The following is a 17,500-nucleotide window of genomic DNA, read 5'->3' on the forward strand; positions in this document are numbered from 1 at the left end:
ATATATATATATATATATATATATATTTTAGTATATGTGTGTATTATATATTATATATATAATTATATATATAATATATGTATAATATATACATATGGTATACATATAATATTAAAATGGCATATATACATATATTTCTTTAGAAAGGAAAAGTGTAGTACAGCACATTTAGGCAAAATGAGACTATAAAGCACAGTATATATATATGCATTTTTGTGACTGTGCATTTACACACACGTGCGCACGCACACACACATACACTATATATATATATATATATATATATATATATATATATATATATATATATATATATATAGTATATATAATATTATATATATATATATATATATTACATATATATATATATATATATATATTATATATTATATAATATATATATATATATATATCATACTATATATATATACATGTATATATATATACATATATATATGATATATATATATATATAGTATATATATATATATATATATATATATATAGTAGTGTATGTGTGTGTGCGTGCGCACGTGTGTGTAAATGCACAGTCACAAAAATGCATATATATACTGTGCTTTGTAGTCTCATTTTGCCTAAATGTGCTGTACTACACTTTTCCTTTCTATAGATATATATGCTGGTGCAGCCTATCCTTAAAAAGGCTTAATGCTCAAACCTTCCAGTTAATGACCTGTTACTTTAGAACTTACTATCACTAAATATTTGAAATTACTTTTTGTTACTTTATTCTGCCTTTCTAGTTTCAGGTAACCAGAAAAGGGCATTTTCAACCTTATGCGATTTGAGAAAACTGTGTCAATGTTCTCGATAAACTCTAAGCATTTGTCATAATCTGACATAAGGCTTTGTTAAACACACATTTCCACTGTTAACATATTTTATGTCGAGCCACCGTATTTACGTACAATGTTGTAGTTCACACAGCAAATTCCTCCCATGGCTATGGTCTCTCACATACTTATATTTGTCTCTTTAACATCGACCTTCTGTAATCTTTCTTTTCCCTGTGCAAACTTTTGCGAATGATCCGGCTTTCCTAATTATTTTAAAGGTACCCTAAGCATTCTTCAGATGACCTCACTAAATCGCTGACTGACCTATCATTGTCTTTTTAACCTGATTAAGTGAAGTTAATTAAATGGACATCACGTACTGTTGTCTTCAAGATAGATTCTGCCTATTACACTGTTGTCTCTTCCATCCAGTATTCTTATTTTTTCTCTTGGAACTCAATTTAAGCAATCGCTCTTGTCCTCGACAGATTTTAATATTTAACATTGTAGACCTACCTTTACCATTTTCTGTATTGTTTACATGGAGTAAATTCTTTCCTTTATCCCCATTGTTCGCATTATCACGTTTGTCTTATCAATCCTATCTTTTGTGCCTCTTATTGACAGGATTGAAACTGAGCCACTGTATTTGGTCAGTAACTCCCTCATGTCTTTTTCCCGTTTCCACTGCCTCTCTTCAGAAAAATTTCTCTTTTGCTTCTCTCTTAATACTATTTCAGTTACTGTTCCATGGAGGTGATGGGGAGAGTCATTTTTATTCAGGCAGCATTGCAAGTCCTATTGTTCCATCCCGTCCTACACTTTTTCTGTGGATATCAGTAACCGTAAGATTGTATGGGTCAGTGACTGTCTTTTTTTTTTTCCAACTGCCTATCGGAATTCTCGTACTACAATACCGCTGTGTATCAGTCTTACAACCTTCTTGCCCAGAATAGTCAAGTTTATCTCTTCCTCCATGGTCAAGCCTAATCATTCTTTTGCATGATTTCTAATATTGCTTTCTCTTGGTTGTAAAAGGGCATTGCGTTGCCAGTCAAATTGGCCTATGTACTTTGAATGAAAAATATTGGAATACTATAACTAAAACACTTACTAAATAGAACGCAGACCCAGACCAGAAGCTCATGTCAGTGAGTGAAGTTATTGTATATCGAAGGAGCGAATATACCATGGCCGCAAGATCAAGTGGTTCCTTTACAGCCATGGCAGCTTTAAATGGAATTTCTGTGCGGTTTATGTAGTAACAAACTTACAGTGGAATCAATATTAGTTTATAACCGACCACCACACTGCAGGTATCCTTTCCTCCTTTCTCATCCTCACTATTGCATCCTTCATGCGCCCCCTCTCTACACCCCCACCCTAAGACCATTGCCATTGTAACCCCTTCCCCCTCCCCCCCATATTCCTCTCCCATTAGTCGTTTGTCCCTCTCTCAATCTTTCTCTCCTTCCCCCTATCCCTTGGACCAAGTTTACCCGCCGGAATAATAAATTTTATTTATCCGGCATTCCTTTTTCATTAATAGAATGGACTTATTCAGCTGGCAGCCATTTTTTTTATTAGCAGACAGGATGCACAGGAGCATGTGTGCGAAAAATGTGTTTAATTAAAAGAAACGCAGTCCGAATTTACATAATTAAATAGGAATCGGGCTCCGATATCAGTAGGAAACGCAGCTAAGCGTTATGGTCCATTTATTCATTTATTTTCATTTATTAATTTATTTTACTTTAGATTAATTTTTGCAGAGAGTGTATCGCAGCACGTGTTGCATATATGAATGAGGATACAGTGCAATCAATGGCAGTTCCCAAAAATGTTTATCTCCTGGGTTCGACCCGAAACGGCTAATAAATGTATATAAATATGGTGTTGGACCGAACGGTGGGTACGCAGACCGGATCCAATCTGTAGTGCTTGTTAGCACTAACTGTCAGCTCCAAAAGGCAGTTTGCATCAGCCGCAATCTGCAATTATTATACTCTGACTCAGTTCTCTCCGATTTTATTAGCCATCCCTTTTTCGCGTTTCTCAAAAAGGATTTTCACGGTGAATTGTTGATATAATATCGAAATCTGATTAGCTTTGAAGTTCGTAATCACTAAATCTACCTTGGATTCCATCAAGTTTAGCTGAACATTCGTGTTCGCGTTAATTTGTTAAGCTTGCAATACTTCCTTTATCTCTATATCTTTCTGGAAACTCATTCATGTATCCTATCACAACTTGCTTTACCGATATGAATATAACCGATTTACATTACTTTTAATTACGCTCTATGAAATTCCAGATACATTCGTTTAGCTCGTACTTCCATATGAAAAAAGGATGCATTTTGATGGCATATACTTTAGTAATGACTGACCAAATTATTTTGCTCTTCTTGGCCATAATCTCGGATGTCTGTCGACCTAATGGGTATATAATTCCGAATGAAGAATCATACTGAAAGTAGTATTATTCTTTATCCGTATTCCTTTTGGTAATACCGAACCGTTGCAAAATAGGGATGGCCGCAGAGAAAACAACATTTATAATTAATCTGCTGAATTGCGGATCAACCCGAGGTGCAGGAAACATCAATAAAATTGATCACTTCATACACCTTCACAGAAAACTCATCAGCAGTTTGCCAAACCTGACTACTTACACAGTACATGTACCTGTTAACTTGCAGGCACCTTCAGGCCTTTTCTTTCCATTACATCTTTCTCTCTATCTAAAAGTACTTTCTATGTCTTCCTCTGCTCTGACTGCTTATCGTTTGTGATTTATGCAGTCTTTTTGCTAACCTCCAGTCTTTCAGCATGACCAAACCATTGCAACAACTCTGGTCCATCTTTTCAAGAAAGCTAACCTAGTCTAATTTTTCTTACGATCAGTGTTTCTCACCCATTCAGTTCTACTTATCCCACATGTATTTTGCAAACTTTCCATTTCAGCAGCTTCCAACTTTTCCTTTTACATGCATTTTGCATCTACAGCTTAGCTTTCATAAAGGGAATTTTGCTCAGTAATCTTCGTATAAAGTTCTTCCTTAGCTTTCATGGACATTCAAATTCCTTCAGGTATTTTATACTCACCAATCTACCTTTGTTATTTCACAAATTGGTAATCACTTCTATCATCCTACCATCATCTGTCACATTTACAAATAATGGCACGCGATAACTTTTCTCATATTCTATTGTCCATAAAAGACATTGCTCCACCTCCAAGGTTTCAAAAGCTTACCCTTACTCCATTCATTCTGAACTTTCTTCTTTTGCCTGCATTGTGAAACCCTTTCACGAAGTTCTGCAGTTCCTCTTTCGCATTCCCATTAGTACTGTATCATTTGCAAGCGTCAACCATTCCACACCAGACCAGTATTATATTTGTAATTTAGGTGATGAATCATGAAGTTCCAATTCAGAAAACGTATACAATAATACCCACTTCATCAACCTACACAGAAGAAAAAAAAACATTAATAGTGCATCATCCGTTCCTGCAAACACTATGTAATTCATCTTTGCGTTGTATGCACTAGGGCTTCCTGGGTTTTATATCGTTTCTTTTCCAACATTCCTTTCTCTACATCCATCTTCATTTTTGTAGGTCCTAATCTCCTCATCACTTTCATCCGTCTTTATAACAACCTATTGACATTTTTTCTCCAAGTGAATAAAACATCAAAACACTCACCTGCGTGACATTTTTACAAGTGATTTTACGTTCTTCATATTTCTCATCCTTTATTCTTCTTATATCACAAAGACTGATAATCAATTTATATCTGCAGCTTCAGTTTTTATATTCACTTTTAGCAGTTACACTGCACTATCGTTTAGAAGAGGTCACTCAAGATTCCCTCCATGCATTCCCAACTTTCCAGTCGTTTCCACAAATTTTGTTAGCCGTCCACTTTTGTGCTCGACTGAAATACAATACATTTTGATATACTGTTTAAGGGCCTAAATAATTCGCACGTAACTATTTTTCCTGTCAAAGGTAATAATACTAATACCTGGTGCCTGGCCTTAAATGATCTTGTTTTTGCTTTTATGTCGACACTGCCTTCATCTCTTCTTCAGTCGGAATCAAGCTAACATCAAAAAGTTCCCATGTTGTAACAATTTCCGCCATAGATTCAGAAAACCAATCCAATAAAGCCTCTTTAGTTACACGCCTTCTAAAACATCCTCAAGAACCTCCAGAAATTCTTTACGTGAGGTCATAAAAAGAGAATTCAGAAGAATGATTTTTGGTCGAGTGAATGGGAAATAAAAGGTAAGGGAGATTCTTATCCCAATAACATGTAACATGCTTGCAGTATTTCGCGATAAATCTTTTTAATATCTGATGAAATCTCTCAATGAACTATATCCTAATCAGAACTCATTCAAATGCCTTAATATTTGCAGTTTATCGGTGCCATCATTCTCATCTGAAACTGTTTTACTTTTGGATGTGGTCAAGACTTTCTCAGGAATATTTACATGAAACGTACAGATCCGTTCACATTTTATTCGGGGACAATTCTTTGCGTAGAACTAATTGTATTCCTGTAACAAGCAAGGTTTTTAAAAGGTTAGTTTCACAGCGCTCAACTCAAGAAAGGGTTCGAAAGGGTTCGAAGCAGTTATTTATCAAACGATACACAAACAAAATCAAGGTAAGCCAAACTGCAGGGCTGACCCCTTTTCCTCAAATTCCATGCACTATCGAAACACTGCTTCTAAAAAAATTAAAAACAAAAAAAATAATCGCTGGATTACTCCTAGTAGTGGACACGCTGCCCTTCACTTTCCTTTCAGTTATCACCACCTCCAGTTTACTCTTAAACACAGTGGCGAATCTAGAAATCTTTTATTGGTGGCACTTAGGATTAAAATATGTAACTTGGACATACATATGGTACATATATATCAATATCTATATAATACATATTCACATATATATACATACAGTAGTAGTTGTTGTTGTTTTTGTTGCGCAGTTATTGTTGTTGAAATAATCATTAACTAAGCAGATGTTTGCTACAAATGATGATTTATTGAAAGAAAAAGGGGGGAGGGGGTTTGGCCCTCTATCCGCTACCACATTCACGCATCCTCAAGACTCCAGGGCTTCATTTTTTATTTGCTCTCCGCAATTTTGCAAAAAGATTACATGGCATTTACTCTTTGCTTCAACTAACTGAAATACAAGCAATTTTCCGGGAACTACGAGGAGGAAAATATTCGTAAACCTGACTTTCAGCCTCAACAAAAGAGATGCAAAAGTTTATCGTGGAAAACGTTGTTTTCTTGCGTGTTGGCCACTTAACTTTTCAAACACTTATGGTCATCCATCAACAGAGAAGAAATGTGTGTGTGTATGTGTGTGTGTGTGTGTATGCGTGAGAGAGAGAGAGAGAGAGAGAGAGAGAGAGAGAGAGAGAGAGAGAGAGAGAGAGAGTTTGCTAATGGAATTAACTGGTCCCTTTGGCACATTGTAATTATGTCTAAAAAATGAAAATTGGCAATAAAAATAAAAAAAAAAACAGTAAATAAAAAACAGGGTTTGTTTTCTCGTAGAAAAAATTGGATGACTTTTCATCCAAGAAAAGTGTAAAACAAAACAAAAAATGGAAATTTAGGTATAAGAATATTCAGTTCAGGTACACTTCCCATCTATCTCTTCGCCTTCGTCCTTTCCAAGTATCTCTAGACTCTAGAGGATCTATGAGAATATCCTCACGTACAGACGTCGAGACTACAATACAGACAAGAAAAATAAAAACCTTTAGTCTCAGAAAGATGTACAAGTAACTATGGGAATTCCTTTTAAATCATGAGAATGCTTTTACATGGCACAAGGCGCTTTGCAAATGAATTACTAGGCACTAGTGTGGAAGGATAAATGAAAGAGAATTTGTCATACATTCATCGGGAAGGAGGTTGGCCTTCGTCGTTCTTGTCTCTGTCGTTAGTATCTAATTTAAGGATGTTTACATATAATATATATATATATATATATATATATATATATATATATATATATAATATATATATGTGTGTGTGTGTGTGTGTGTGTGTGTGTGTGTGTGTGTGTGTGTGTTGGTTGTGCGGTATGTGTGAAGTATTATCTGTAATTAAATTTGAACTTCCTCAGATTTTGTCGTCCTCATTTTTCACACTAGGCTATTTTTTTCTGGGAAATATCTGCGTTTTCATCTTTAATCTTAATTGCGACTAATTTTGAATATGAATTTTTTATTGCCAATTGTTTCATTTTTTCTCGACTTCAAGTACATTATCTTATGTTCTTCTAATTTTTAGTAACCTTGTATTTACTATGCTCAATCACTGGGCGTGGTCCTATTTTGATAATACTAACTATCTATATATTGGTGCTTGCCAGCTTGTCATAATAGATTAATATTCTCGGTAAATGTTCATATAACATGAATGCAGATTTACTTACATTTCCGGGTTTCAACTTTATATACATGATATCAGTACGCATAAATGCAAGGAAAAACATAACCACAACCGTTTTTTAGATCCACAATATGCTTTAGTTGTGTGGATGTCTTCAAAACAATATCAGTTATCATGACTCACTGGAATGAACATTATTCTCTATTCACTGTTTTGAATGTCTGCCGTTGTGATGTAAATCACACTGTTTGCGTTCACAAATGTTTTGTTGTTACTGCAAATTGGCCGGGTACACACACACAAAACGACAAGAAAAATTCATTGGGAATATAAAATACAAACCGTGATTATTCTAATTTGTTTTTATCGGTAATATTTTATTTCATTTCATCTTCTTGAAACACAGATTTCCCAAGTTTTATCTTTTTGATCCGTGCAAATTGTGGACGCTTGTTAAGTAAATAATTGCTGTTTGTCTCTATACATAAGTATAGATATACATTATGCGTAATAATTGCAATGTAGGTTCGTTCTTAATAAGTACAGGTATATGAATGAAACAAATGTTATAACTGATGTATAGATTTCGAAAGTAAATCTTCTTTGTTATATTAAGATAAGTTACCTTTTTTATCCGCGTATTTGAAGAGATGTATCACATAAGATGTTTACTGTAAAAAAAAACCAAACCTAACTAGCCGGGTAAAAAAAGAGAATGAAATACAAGTATGCGCTGTATCATTGTTGTCTGGCATTATATATAAAATACGTAGAAAAAAGAATAGACAGTTTTTAATAACAAAAAAAGGAAAGGTGTTCCTTTATGAAGTGGTGACAATGGTAATAAAACTCTTGTTATATGAAAAGCACGCGAATAACACTGGATTTAAATGAATTCCACTAAAAATTATGATTTCCCTCATCCATAAGTTTTCAAAATATTGTCATTTTTCATCTTTTGTCATTTTTTATTTTGCCTATTTTTATAATATTGGATCTCAGTAACTATATATCTCATTAACATTAAAATTAAGACCTGAATAATATGCATCTTAAATAATATTAATGTCAATACACATTGTTGATGAATTTGTCCTAATTAAAAATTTACTTTTTTGATTACATTAAAAATCTCCTAAGAAATTTAGAATTACGTCATATATCAACGTAAAATGCAAAAAAATTGAAAAACTGTATGGACAGAATGTTTGATAAATAATTCAAAATAATAAATATTTAAATATCAAGCAGTGTTGCATCGTGACAAATATCGACGTTTCATGGCTTTAGAATTTTATGATTCGATTTGTTGGAAATTGCCGTTGAAGCTTAAAGGTGTTATATCCTTTATTCTAACAAAGCTTTGGCTATGATATATTTTTATCATGTGACATCTTTATATTTCACATGCTGTATAAACTTTAAAAAAACCAACAAAACAAATATTCTGCTAAAAAAATAATACATTTTGTATCCGCAACCACTATAGGGGGCTAGCGCTAGACATGCCACCCCCGCCCCCACCATTTCGCATTTAGGATACTCTTCTGTCTGAAAGCTTGCGAGTATACTTGTCATTTAGAATTTTTTTTTAAGGAAATTCATATAGATTACGATTCGGAAATAGAACAGCCAGTGGTATATACTTAAGAAGAGTAAAAAGAGAACTAATTTCTTTGAGTCACACGTTTGAGCAAAATGAAAAATTTTGTGAAATGCCGATTTCATTCGAATAACTTAGCATAAGATGAATAACCTGTCAGCTGTTGTCACGTATTTCGGAATGAGGACGGCTTCTCTCTGCTTTAGCTTAACTGACTAACGTTAAGCAACATGCATGAGAAACGACTGGGACGGTCCAATGTATTGCACCCAAAAAGATTCTCCAGAATCGAATTAGGTCAAGATTACATATCGAGCGATTTGTCTCTTTTCCACCCATGTCAAGTTAGGATTAAGAAATATTGGTGACTTAAGTAGTATTTAACTCAGGGTCATATAGAGACAAAATTTAGAATCAACATCTCTACTGAAGGAAATATGTGAAATCATATTAAAATAGCTATTTCCGTGGGAATTTCATTATAACTGAGAATGATAATGAGAACAGAGGGGGCTCCCAAAAACTCTGATTGTAGAATTTGACACTTATTGACTGAAAAATGGTAATGGATTTCGTTCTTTATTTCAGCGCCCACGATATGACATGGGATGAGGAAAGTTCTAGCAAAATTCATATACTTAAAACGAAGCAGTAATGGAAACGCTTATGATCTTACTTTCCAATATTGTTATCATGCCTCTGCTTTTCCTATGCTGCGGTTGTCAGATGCTATTCTTCATGATCGTTGCTGTGCAATATTATTCAGTCACAACCTACACGACTCTGTTGTTCGTTTACAAGTAGATCTGAATGTATAAATTGAATAAGTGATCTTTGAATTAGAACAAAAACCTCATCGATCGTCCTTGGAAGACTGGTTTTGTAAGTACCAGAAATTCGCCAAAGTAAACATGAGGTAGTAAACCAAAGCAGACCACCGGGTGTTTAAATCAATTCTCGTCGGCAACTAATCAAAGGCATGCTTCAGCGAGCTATTTGGCTATTACCGTGTTCTGGCTGCGCGAAGCGTGAAAACAAGAGTTTTGGAAAGCGAGGCAGATGAGAGAGAGATAGAGAGAGCGGGGTTGGGGTGGGAGGGGGGAACCTGAAACTGAATTGATGATGTACATTAGACCTATCTATCAAGGTTGGGATATTTAAAGTACGTAAACAAAAACTTTTTCTAGGCCACACGAGAGCATATAGATTAGAAAACGTACGATCCTCTTGATAGATTATTAACTTTATGTATGTTTTGCAATCCATTTTATGCATTCCGCGAGTCTTTCTTACAAAATCATGTAGTCTGTATTCGAGCTATTCCTGAAAAACAAGGCACTGCAATCTGTTTTCACTGTATAGCGCTTGGTCTGTTTCTGCCTAAATATTGTAACATTGGTTTGATTTCTGAAATAAACTATAATTTTTATTTTAGATTTTCCTCTTAAGATTCAAGCAGAATTCTTATTTTGATCATATCCCTGTCTGGTTCGTGTAGACCAAATAGATATCCAAACCCGCCTGCCACAGCCAATGGAAAATTTCAATGAGAAAATTAGAGAGTTCTGAAATGCGAATTGCTGAATCTCTGAGAAAAAGTTAATATAGGTGAAAAAAAAATTAGCAAATTGACGCAAAATGATCATCACAGTATTAATAACCCTGGAATTTGCAGAAATGAGAATAGAAGCTTGAATTAAGAGATTGCGAAATAATGACGAGATTCTGACGTGGACTGCTGTGCTTTTTAAAGGATGCTATCAGTTGAAAAGAGTAATCTGATCAATGCTTTTTCTCAGGTGGACAAGTGGAATCACGAGGCCAGGTATTTTATTCACACACCTTTGTGATCGAGCTTTTATATAGAAAAAGGGAAATGAAATAAAAAAGACGATTCTGTCTCTTCCTGGAACGTTCCTTCACTATAAAACCCCATGCTGTTGATATCGAGCTGAAATGACCCTCAGTTACATAATGATTTCCAACCAGTCTCCTGTAATATGCAACTATGGTAGCTAGGACGGTAGCAATTCGCTGCCAAGAATCGCTTCATTAATATTCCGACGTGCTAAAATTTGCAATGTTTCCGAGAAAAGAAACACAAGATTACGAAGCTTAACGTGCAGCCATAACAAGGCAAGCAAAAGTTTAGCGAGGGAAACATTGTTTCCACTTGTGTTGTTCACTTAACTTTTCAAGCAGTCATGATTATCCATCATCAGAGAAAGAAACAGAGAGAGAGAGAGAGAGAGAGAGAGAGAGAGAGAGAGAGAGAGAGAGAGAAATACATGGATATTTAATGCAAAAATTCACAATTACAACGAATAATATCTTATCATTATGAGTTATAATTTACTGTGATGTTAAAAAAATATCTGTTGTTTTGATAAAGTATCAAACATTCAAATATCAAAGCATTTGTTCTGGATAACAGTCCTATTCGTCTCACGTTTGGCATTTCTTTGTATCTTCAGGGAACTGATGGGAAATGTTCATGTACAACATCAAGCCACAAGGGCAGACTGGAAAACCTCGGCTGGTTTTTCGAAACATTGATGCACGCCAGGGTCATTTCTGTGAGAGAATAAGCACTATTTTGCATGAAGTAAGGGTCTTCAGGAGAGAATTTTCCACCTCTGCCACAAACGCCAAGTGAGTGAGAATTTATGATACATTCTTTTTCTATCTACAGTATTTGTCGATGTATCACAGTATATATAATTGTACATGCAGCGTATCGACACGAAAGGATAATAAATGGTAACAAATGAACGCCTATAGACAATCAGATGGACTCATACACACACACACAAATACATTCACCATACCTAATACATACATATATATATATATATATATATATATATAATATATATATATATATATATATATGTATGTCTGTATGTATGTATCACTGAATCACAAAAGTTAGGAACGTGATAAATCCATAAATAAAGATATATGCACGAAGGAAAAATAAACGAATGAGGACCTGCAAGATCTTTCGACGTTAAACGTCCTTTACTGAGCCTAGAAGTAAGGCTAAGCCAGCATAAATATTCTGTAAAAACTGGGCAAAAATCCAATGCAATATTCATTCATTTAAGTGAAAACAACCACCGAATAAAGTGGGATGGTAGTTCAGTATTGCAAAGGTCAAGAGCTGTCTTATCACGAAATCTTTTAGAATCTGCTTTAATACAACTTACTCTTCATTGTAATTTCTTTATGTTAGTCGTGGCTTTTTCATTTAGACCCTTGTATCTGTACATGTTTAAGAATGACCTCAAAGATAATAATTACTGACTTAAATAAAATCAGTTGCTATAGAGTTATTATTTTTGTTGTAATGTATGTCCGTCATGTATTGTGAATATGGTTTTTTGTTTACCAAGTTCTGAATAGCTGTCACCTATAATCCTTTAATTGTCTGGGCCTTTTTTCTGAGATGATTGTCTTAAACCTTTAATTGCACCCATTGTTTATGCTTGTTTGGGAAGGATTTTCATCTTCCAGGTGTGTCGGATTCTAGGTACTAATCTCTTTATAATCCCTATCTGTCAGTTATACGAATCTTCTTGTATTGTCTTTTCCCATATCTATGTCAGTCTCTAGCTCAGTAAAGGACGTTTAACGTTAAAAATGATCTTGCAGATCCTCATTCGTTTATTTTTACTTCTTGGCATATATCTTTATATATATATATGTATATATTATATATATATATATAGTATAGTATATATATATATATCGTAATGATATAATCGTTTTCCTGATGGGAACCGATAGTGTAAGAAAAGTACAAGCCTTCCGTTTTTTCGGCAGGTCTTTTCCCTGACCGCGCTGTGAAGCAGATGTATATAGAATCAGGGATAAAACCACGATAACATATTTTTCGAACGATGTCTGGTTAAATTGTATGCTGTCAATAGTTCCTGATACCATTTTTCAACTAGAATATATATATATATATATATATATATATATATTATATATATATTATACTATATATATATGTGTGTGTGTGTGGTGTGTGTGAGTGAAAATGTAATAGCCACAATGCCCTCCAAACTTTCCAAATTCTTTGCTCCTTTTGGGATGCGCTGGTCACTACAAAGCCGCGAGATCCAAATTCAAAGAAATATCAAAAAAAGAGCAAAGAATTTGAAAATTTAAGAGGGCATTGTGCTATTATGTTTACATATGTATCTTGTAAAAATGACCAATAGATTCTACATATATATAAAGAGAGAGAGAGAGAGAAGCGTTGAAAAAATACAATGGGGTTAAGTGACTGTAAAGATATTTTGAATTGATGTGGAAGGGATATAGTAAAATAAGATAATTGAGAAGATGTACTACAGCAGATAAAAGGTCATGCAAAAGGATATCGAGAGAGAGAGAGAGAGAGAGAGAGAGAGAGAGAGAGAGAGAGAGAGAGAGTTGGCTTCAGGAAAGGTGCTATGTCAGTATATTCAGTGCAAAATATAGAGAACCTCTTCCTTGAAATGATCAGTAGCATGTATATGAGTTGTTGTTGTCCATCCTTATCAGTGTTTTCAAAGAAAGCAGTGATATTCACAGTAGTAATTCCGATATTATCAAAATTGCATTTCATACTTTGCACATTATTACTATTATATTCATGGACAAATATTACTATAGTACAAACTGAATATTATTGCCCTGTCTAACAACATGCCAGTAGATAAGAGACAAAACCAGTGAAGATGAGGAATTTAACTGAAACAAAAACATGAAAATGATAAGAAATAAATAAATTTCATCTAAATTATAACAACCTCACCTGGAATATGCCATGATTTTACGTTCAGTTGCCTTAGTAAGGATGTGACTACTATTTGTATATTATACATATCTGAAAGGTTAAGGATGATATAAGTTCCTCTGCGTAAAATGCCCAGTTGAAACATCTAAAGATGGCTATGATTTGATAAACATTTTCTGATAAAGGGAAGATAGGAAGCACGAAGGCCTAAAATAGATACGAAGATATATTAAGTGCTTAGTTCCAGACTCGAAGACTGTGAAATGGCGTCTGTGTTCTTTGCTATGTAAGAATTGCCTATTTAAAACCATTGTATATCGTAAGGGCAGGAATTAGCATCAGGGAATATCTATGAGAGGTATAAAACTTTACACTTTACAGTGCACTAAGATAGATATTAAGACAGTGAAAAGTCAGTCAAATTCTTTGTAGAAAATATTGGGGATGTTTTCTCATCTTCTTTCGCTCAACTTGGATCCAACATAGTTAGGTCTCGGTCAGGTCTCCACTGTATTGGTTTTCAATAATCTCTTCTGTGTTGTCATGCACCGTTGGAGTTAGCTGGAAAAACACATCAGCAGGGTTTTTTAAGATAAAATAATATTTTATTTCGGATTGAGATAAAGTAATTTTCAAATAAACACGTAGTGAAAACAGGAAGGCCAGTGGGTACAGCAGCGATCTCAACGTAACCAGTTATAATTAACCTTGAAGTAATCTCAACAATGACTAAAAGTTAGCCAAGAAACAAAAATGTAAACTAAGTTAGAGGCCTCACGTCATTATATACAGCGAAACATCAGCGTGTTCATATATTCGTAGAGGTTTCAAATAGGAGATGTAAATCATTTTAGACCAAAGAAAAAACTGTAGGAATTCTGGGCTTCGTTGACATCCATGTATTCTTTCATTTTCTTATTAAATTTTATATAGTTGATTCGTTGAACAAACTTATCAATAAAAAGCATTCATCTGTGTAAAGTTACAACTCAACTTTTTCAGATAATGACTATTTTACCTCTGTTCATTACACCTCACCCGTTTCGAGCATGGTATAATTGTTATGTTTTTTTTTTATCAATTGTCATCAGTTACATATCTTCAGAAGCATGGGCTAATTTAGATAGTTTTATATTTGATTAGTTATTACTGTAAACTTTGTTGTCGTTGTTTACGAATTATGGTGAATTCTCTAAAGTACTATCTAACATTCAGGACAAACTGAGAGACTGATCAAGCGTTCAAAGCGAAATATTTGTCTTTTTTTTCAACAGTCACAGCTGCTTTCCAGTGATGAATTTATTTATATCTCGCAATAGACCAACCGCTGAATTGCGTTTCACTGGCCCCTTTTCATTTTTTCCAATTTTTAAATTCTTTCAGGAAAATTTAAAAAATCGTAACAGTGAATTTGATAATGCACACTTGAAGTACTGTATTTAAGCATCGTTGGGTCGAGCCATTGGGTACTTGGCTACCATCTTCATAAGGTAAGCCTGATGGAGTTAATACATGATCCCATCTATACTTTTTGTTTATTTTAAATCTTACCTCCAGGGAGTTTAAATGACAAAGTTCGAGTGATCGCTTATAAATGGCATTTGGAAATTTGCTTACAGTAACATGGTATTTTCAAACTTTTACAGATGGTAGCTGCATTTCACCATAATATGTCATTTTATAAACGCCCCTTTTTAATGTTCATATAACTGACTAGCCTAATTACAGTGCATTTCAACATATTTTCCAGTGATATCAAGCGAATTCCTACTATAAGATTAGTGCTTCTAATTAGACTATTAAAAAGGAAATGCAATCCATCACTTAGGAAAACAATTATCCAGGGAATCTCCATCGACATACGAATAGCTTTAGATCACCTTTTTATCAACTGACGATTAAACCACCAGATCTTTTGAGCCTCCCTCAATCACGCCACCATTATAATGCAATTATTTAGATTAATCTTAAACTTGAAACGATCACCTGGTCTTTTTAGGCAACATTACTCTATTCACGCTTCAAACTCATATCCCTCGCGACCTCAGTTGCTCGGTGCTAATTCATTTGCATTCAATATCCCTCCCTCGGTCCTCGGTCCTCGGTCCCCCACACCCATTAAATCCTTCCCATTTCCGGCTGCCCGTCCCCATCCCACAAAGCGAATCCGTTTTCCGCCTCCATATTTCAAAAACACGTCATCATCAAACAACTTGGTCCTAATAAATCAGCCCTGGGGAGGAAAAAAAGGGTGATGTAAATGGTGCTAAATATGAAAAGAGTTCGGACAAAGTTTGACTCGACGGATTCTTCTGGCACCAAAGTTTTAGCGCTGATGATATTTAAGAGGCCAGAGGCTTACTTATGCGTCCCAAACTTCGTCCTGTTGTTTCGGGGAGAGGGAAAAAAAAAAAAAAATAAAACAGTTTCCTCCTCTCTCTCTCTCTCCCTTTCCTCCTCCTCCTTTTTCTTTTCTCCTCTCTCTCTCTCTCTCTCTCTCTCTCTCTCTCTCAACTAAGATGGTATGATTTTTCTTCTCCTATTCTGTTGTTTAATTAATGCCAATAAATCTTTTCTATGTTTGTTAAAATCTAATTGTTTTCATAATGGAAATAATGAAATGCTATTTCTATCTGAAAGTTCTGTCAAGGTCATTTTTATGTAAGCAGGATTTACCAAAGACAGTAACCATCGTAACAAACCGAAACACTTGGCTAAATAGGCTCTCTCTCTCTCTCTCTCTCTCTCTCTCTCTCTCTCTCTCTCTCTCTCTCTCTCTCTCTCCAAAAGCTTATGAAGCCAACTATGTATAAACTATATATAAAAGTTAGACAGAATTTTTAGGGCACAAAGTTTCCTTAGGAATTTACACAACAGCCTCTGAACACACGTATATTAACGCATACCTAAGAACGCGGGTGTATTGGTATTCATACATACGTACATACATGCATACAGAACATAAATACGACGTCTTAATGTATATTCTGAGCTTTCAATTAACTTATTCTGGTGACATGGCGGTGTGTGAGCTGTGCATCCAATTATCGATTTGCATTTTGAAAAGGGCATTCAGAAATTGTAACGTTTGAGACTTTTTTTTTTATTGTTATTTTTGTCGACCCTGATCCTCCCAATTTAATATTTACACATTACAGTAAAATTAACTAAGCCTGTTGTTTCAAGTGATACATTATGTTTCGTAGATAGAGCATCGGAGCATCACAAGGTTTTCAAATTTCAAATTTCCACTTGTGGTTAGTTGTCATAGTGCTTAAAGCTGAAATGTTTCTTGATATGAAACTTATTTCATCTTCAAGACATGAATTAATGATTGTAGTTCTAAGGCTGTAGAAGGTTTTGGTGTCCATTTCTAGTAGTGGTTATTGCAGCACTTTCTTTGCTAAACGTATGCTGGTCTATTTGGATTTTAGTATATGTAAACGAAAGCCTATACTATTTACTCAACTTCAAAATGAGAAAACTATTATTGCAGGGTTATGGCGGTATATTAAGCTTTTAACAGGAGTAAAAACAATAACGGGATGAAAGTTAATGATAATCCTATTATATAAATAGTGATGTGTATCTATAAGTTTATTTTGCCTTTGTGTGGCAACCGCTAATCTATGGATTATGAGCCCCATGTTTATATCTGACGTTGTCCAACCTGTAGCCAACATCTCTCACCACTAGCAACATAAGTACTATGCAGAATAACGTCCCTAGTGTTGGGACTTGCCGTCCGGACTTTCTTTACAGTTTGTCATTTTGAAGCCCTGGGTACAAAAACAATAAAATAATAAATAATAATGTAATAATAATAATAATAAATAATAAATAATAATAACTAATAAAATAATAATAAATAATAATAATG

General features: G+C 34.4%; 1 protein-coding gene across 5 annotated transcripts in view; it reads left to right on the forward strand.

Annotated features, from left to right (window-relative positions):
• LOC135220981 (uncharacterized) overlaps positions 1-17,500 on the forward strand; it is a 452,378-nt gene that overhangs the window by 331,540 nt on the left and 103,338 nt on the right. For all 5 annotated transcript variants that reach the window (XR_010315842.1, XR_010315843.1, XR_010315844.1 and 2 more), the window contains one exon: positions 11,306-11,483. The gene's annotated coding sequence lies outside the window, so the exon portion shown is untranslated. The remainder of the gene's footprint in view (positions 1-11,305; positions 11,484-17,500) is intronic.

This window comes from Macrobrachium nipponense, chromosome 2 (assembly GCF_015104395.2).
Source record: "Macrobrachium nipponense isolate FS-2020 chromosome 2, ASM1510439v2, whole genome shotgun sequence".
Classification (NCBI taxonomy): Eukaryota; Metazoa; Arthropoda; class Malacostraca; order Decapoda; family Palaemonidae; genus Macrobrachium; species Macrobrachium nipponense.